The 6,188-nt window shown below is 39.8% G+C and overlaps 1 non-coding gene across 1 annotated transcript; it reads left to right on the top strand.

Moving 5' to 3' along the window:
- The first annotated feature begins 2,030 nt into the window (after positions 1–2,030).
- LOC137746350 (small nucleolar RNA R71) lies at positions 2,031–2,141 on the top strand. Its single transcript, XR_011069821.1, has one exon. It is a non-coding gene; the product is annotated as a small nucleolar RNA R71 (small nucleolar RNA).
- Positions 2,142–6,188: the final 4,047 nt, after the last annotated feature.

Below are 6,188 nucleotides of genomic sequence, written 5' to 3'. Positions count from 1 at the left end.
ATATGACGCTAGAATATAAGTGAGTTTCACCTAATCGTTATGAACTTATATTCACAAGTAGTGGAGGTTGCTTATAAACAATCGCGTTAAACGAATTCTTGGCATAAGTTTCATGCATATTCCATAGTAACAAATGCCTCGTCAACACTTATAATTTTCATTGAACTTAATGATCTTTGTTGAATGTCTCTATCATGCGTATTCCATAGTTAGGGACTTTGATTAAGAATAATTTGGTTGTAATGCGTATTCCATTCAATCCAACGAATTTAGGGAAATCTGAAAGTTAATTTAAGCGGACCTAATTAACTTGGAGCATTGAGTTTCACAACTTATCGAAAGACCAACTGAGAATCAATATTGTATGCAAGTGTAACATGTGTGGAGAAGAACCCCTTGGCTATTCCATCATCTATATTTTCATCACATTCATATTTACATTTTGCCTTTAATTATATTCTGTCCATTTAATTTAATCTCGTCCAAACACAATCCCCCCTTTACTTTATTGTTCAATTTAATTAGAAATCAATTTAGTTTATGTTTAAAAGTATTTTTGAATTCTTTGAGTCTAGTTTAGTGTTTTATATTGTTTTTAAGTTTTTAAGTCAGTTTCCAAGAGATTAACAATCCCTCCTAATCCCCGGTACAGAACGATCCCTACTTATACATATACTACAATTTGACAAAAAGAGGGTTTAATTTGTGTGCGTATAAATCTCGCATCATCTGCAAGTTGTAATGAAATGGTGGTGGCTTTCAAATCTCCCAAACCTAGTTGAAGGTACACTGAATAAGGCATTAAGTTGATGCTAGCACCCAAATCAAGCATTGCCTTCTCTACTTTCTTGTCACCTATGGTGATGTTGATAGAGAAACTTCCTGGATCCTTGAGCTTTGGTGGAAGTTTTCTTTGCAAAACTGCACTCACATTCTCAGACACCACAACCTTCTCATGTGGTCCATACTTCCTTTTGTAGCTGTTTAACTCCTTGAAGAACTTCTCATATGCCGGCATGTTCCTAATGACATCAAGCAAAGGTAAGTTAACATTCACTTTGCTTAGTATATCAAAAATCTCCTTAAATGACTTATCCTGCTTGCTCTTGGCAAGTCTTCCAGGGAATGGTATTGGTGGAGTGTATGGTTTCTCGGCCTTGTGAAGATTTGGTGCTTCAAATGAGGAAGTAGCATGGCTTGGTTCCTCATTTGGTTTCTCATTGTCTCCTTGAGTAACACCTGCATTCACATTATCATATTCATTAGTAACTTTATTGCCAACTCTATTATCAATAACCTTACCACTTCTAAGTGTAGTGATTGCTTTGGCTTGCTCTTGGTTCCTTTGGAGTATCACGGGTTGGCTTGGAAACTTCCCAACCTCTCTTTGGTTCAAGGCATCTGCAATCTGCCCCAATTGTGTCTCCATTTTGGTGAGGGCTGCTGAATGTTGTTGGAGAGTGCTATTTGTGGAATGTTGGAATTGTAAAGTGTTTTGGGCTAACAACTTAACCGTATCCTCAAGGCTAGTGGCAGGTTTTGGTTGGAAAGTTTGGAATTGATTGTTGTTCTTCCATGAAAGGTTGGGATGATCTCTCCAACTCGGGTTATATGTATTGGAATACATATCATTCCTTAGTCTTTGATTGTAAGAATTCATGAGGTTCACTTGCTCTTGAACATACTCGGGATAAGCCTCCCTAGATGGACATTGATGAGTAGGGTGGTTTGGTAAGTTGCAAACGGCACACACTTCATTTGCTTTTGGCACCATGTTGAGCACAGATTCAAGCTTCCTTTCTAGGTTAGCTACCTGCAACAAAAGCTCATGATTAGAACTTGTTTCATAGACTCCAACTTTCTTACCCCTTAAACCTTTGTGTTGAGCATTAGACCCCAACATCTCATAAATGTTATATGACTCTTGAGCATTCTTTTTCTTCAATGCTCCACCTGCTGCATTATCAACAGTTGATTGACAAGTTTGGGTTAGTCCATCATAGAAAATTTGCATTTGTAAGTGAAATGGTAACCCATGGTGTGGACATTGTATCAAGAGGCCTTTAAAACGCTCCCAACACTCATTGAAAGGTTCTCCATCATCTTGTTTGAAGTTGAAGATTTGTCCCCTTAATGTGGCTGTTTTTTGAGTGGAAAAGAACTTCTCCAAGAACTTCTTAGCCACAGCATCCCATGTAGTGAGGGAACCTGGTGTTAGAGTCATCAACCAACTCTTGGCCTTATCTTTCAAGGTGTAAGGAAACACTCTCATCCTCAAATTTGCTTCACTTACTCCCTGCAAAGGTAAACCACTCACAACATTGTAAAACTCTTTAATATGAGCTAAAGGGTCTTCATTAGGTAAGCCATAAAATGAAGGAAACATATGGAAATGTGAAGATTTGAGATCATAGTTTCTAGCTTCTGTGGGCAGCAAGATGCATGAAGGTGAATTTGGTATGATTGGTTGAGCAAAGTCCTCCAAAGCTCGAAGCTCATCTTCGTTGCCCGCCATCTCCTCTTCTCCTTCCCAATTAAATTGCTCAGATTCTTTACTTGTTGAACTAGGTGAATTCCCTTCCTCTTCTTCACGGATAATGGAAGAACTTGATGGCACAAAGTTGTCCAAAGTGTGGCCCTTCAACCGTTCAATTCTTTGGCCTAACTCAACAAGTTTATTTGACATATACCACTTGAAACAAAGTAACACAAGTTTGAATGAAAATCAAGAATCTACCTACAATGAAAAGAACAAAGTTTAACTAGCAAACAACAATGAAATGAACAAATTTTAAGTAGCAAACAAGCAATTACAAGGGACTGAAATCAGTCCCCGGCAACGGCGCCATTTTTGTTGATGTATTATTCCTTCCTAATGCTAGAATATATTTAGTATAATGGCACAAGCAAGGGTGTCGAATCCGCAGGGACTAATTGGACCTATGTAATGACTTGTTTTGCAAGAACTCTATGAAATGAATCAAACTAAACAGAATAGGCAGATTTGTTGTTGTAACTTGAAAGTATAAGAAAGTGAAGTTAACACAAATAAATGACTCAACAATTAATAAAATGAGATAGTACCAATGGAGATGAAACTAGGGATTCGGTTTCACCATTGCTAAACCAAGTCCATGTTTGTTAAGTTAGTTTATACTCATTCATCTACCTATTTCTTGAGTTTGTTTCACTTGGACATGATCAACCATATGATGAGTGGATTTGATCAAATGTCTTTAATCATGAACCTAGTTGTGATGTGCAACTTTGGTTCATGATCAAGAGTATGTAATGCACAAGAAACTTTCATAAAACCAAAGGGAATAACTCGGCAGGATGTGTGCTAAATATCCCCTTCATTCATTCACATATCCACCAAGATTATGCATGATGTGTGTTTTAATCTTGGCTACACAACTTAGTGATTAATTCAAATGATGATCAAACATTAAAATCAACATACTAAGTCACCATTAAATCAGAGAATGAAACAAGAAATAGATGGACAAACTGAGCATTCTAACTTAATTACATGGCAAACTTTGCAAGGTTACATCGAATCCCTAGAGGAGGATTAGTTACAATTCATGTTTACAAAAGATTTAACATAAAAATATAAAACATGAATGAACATAGAATTAATAAGAAGAAACCCTTGAAGCAAAACTGATGTTGAATTCCTTGAGGAGTGCCTTCGGTGTTGGTTCTCCAAATGTGATGTAAATGGATGTTGATCGATGATGGTTGAATGGTTGCTGCCAATGGGACAGAAATGGAGTGGGAATGGAGCAGCTATGTGTGTGAAAATGGGATGAATCAAGAACAGTTTCTGTGAATGGTAAAGAAAGTGGACAGTTTCTGTGAAAGGGAGAGAATGTCGAGTACAATGGAATGGAGGGGGAGAATGAGTGAAGAAGAAAAAATGTCGAACCCCTTGATGTGTGAAGAAGAACTTGTTTTATAGAAAGGAATGTGGCTCCAACTGTAACATCCCGTCCCGAAACTAACGAAACGTACATTTGAATTTACAATTTTACCCCCTAGTTTGTTATTCTACGTGTAGTTTTGTGTTGTGTGGTGTAGTAGGACCACACACACACTCATACACCTCGTCTCACTCCCCCGGGATTCCCTCATTTCCTGTCTCTCTCTCTCTCACTCTCCCCGAGTTCTTCTTCTTCTTCCTTCTGCAAACACACGGACTACACACAAACACACTTAAATCTTCACCAATCGAGAAACCAAGACCACCCTCGTGTTCGTGGAGCTGAGAGGAGTCCAGTGGTACCATTTTCAGGTAAGGATATAGTTGGTTTCACGTCGATATCACCATGGCCGATTTGAAACACTGTTCATGCAAACCTAAACTAGTGTGTTTTTGGAATTTCTAAGCTTGTAGATGTGTTTGTGAGGTCCCAAGGAGCCTCGGAGTAGTTCGTTGGACGAATTTGGACGTCGGGAAGGCTAGGTTCGAAGTTGGCCAAACTTGGATCGTTGTTGCAGGTGAGATTCCTTAATTTTTAGGCCTTAAAACTAGTCTAACGTTGTTCTACTAGTTCTAAGCTTCATTTTGGTATAAAGAACGTGAAATTTGGTTGAGAAACGAGTGAGAAAACAAAGTTTGAAAAATTCCCAGTTTTCCGGCGCCGTCGCCGGCGCCGGAGTCTCGCCGGAGAAGAAAGGGGAATATTCCGTTAAGTTTAACGGAATATTCCTAACGGCAGTGGACGGCATCTGGTTAGATTTATCGGAATATTCCGTTAGTTGACGGAATATTCCTGACAGCGTCTGTTGACACCGTCAGTGTGCCTGGCACGTGGCCGCGCGTGGGGGGCGTGTAGGTCCGTGCCTTGGCCGGCGCGTGGGGGCGCGTGCGTGGTCCAAAAATTATTCTAAAAGTATGGGTGTGATCCTGAGGTTGTGTAGATCACGTTGGTGTATTCAATTGTCCAATTTGAGCAATGTATGAGAAGTTATTACGAGAAGTTGCTTAGGTGCTTTTAAATTAACGTTTTCGTAACTTTGTCGCGTATAGGTGATTCGTATTCCGAGGACGAGCGTACACACTCGAGGCAGGGGGGCTACGACCCTTCTAATTATCAGTGAGTGGGCTTTTGTTTTCCGTATATACCTATATACATATTAATTCCCAGAAATTAAATAGAAAAGGTTATATGTTTTATGCCATGCATCATATGAATATTGTTTACGCATCATCGCATGTATTAGTAGTGGCATACATATATATATGTGTATTTGGTGCTGTGGACGCACAGGTAAGTGCCAGGTAAGCGGTATTCATGTTGTTATGCAATGGTAATTTGAGATGTTTAGAGAGCTCATAATCTGCACCCCCGGTGTTAGTGCTCCCGCCCAGGGCCAGGGCACAGCCTTCACGTGTATGTTCACCAGCACCGCATGCTCGCCTTGGATCCAAGTTAGGTGCAAGCCTGTCGTACAGACCACAATAGGTGGTTCCGACTTATAGGTGACCCGCGATTTATCGCACAGCTTCACGTGATCGTAGCACTAGAGCATACATATATATATTACACCCAGCCTGTCGTACAGACCACGTTAGGTGGTTCCGACTTGTGTGCAGATTCAGTTATTAAGTTGAGAGTGGAGCTCTAGATGCAGCCGTACAGGTCACGTTAGGTGACTCCCGGCTGCTAGATTATATGTTGTTGATGTGATTTACGCTTGAGCATTTATATTTGATTATGAGATTCTGTTGTGGCATATTCTCGAGCATGAATGGCATATTGTGAGCATGAATAGCATATCATGGAGCATGATTGACATATCTATACATACGTATATATGTTCATTTTCTGGGAAGTATACAGGTTTTACGGCGAGGGGTTAGAATGTATTTTGCTAAAGAGTTTTCAAAGAACTTTGTTTTTGCCCACTCACGCTTTTGTTTTTGCGCCCCTCCAGGTTCTAGTGGTCTAGCAAGTTCGGTGGTTATCCTAGAGGGCGTCCCGGCATTTCTGACAGACATTCACCATTGTAGGGTCACCTTCGGGTGTACATATGTCGTATCTTTTCCTTTTGGACTGTTGTAGACTTGCTCTGAATTGTGTCTCACATACACTAGTACTTTGTATGCTATTAGGTTTTTAATTATTAGTACTTTTATATTACTATCTTAATAGCTTCCGCACGCGCACATAGCTACGTCA

The sequence above is a fragment of the Pyrus communis genome, chromosome 9 (genome assembly GCF_963583255.1).
Source record: "Pyrus communis chromosome 9, drPyrComm1.1, whole genome shotgun sequence".
Taxonomy (NCBI): Eukaryota; Viridiplantae; Streptophyta; class Magnoliopsida; order Rosales; family Rosaceae; genus Pyrus; species Pyrus communis.
The sequence above is the reverse complement of the archived record's forward strand: the minus strand, read 5'-3'. Positions and strand labels throughout refer to the sequence as shown.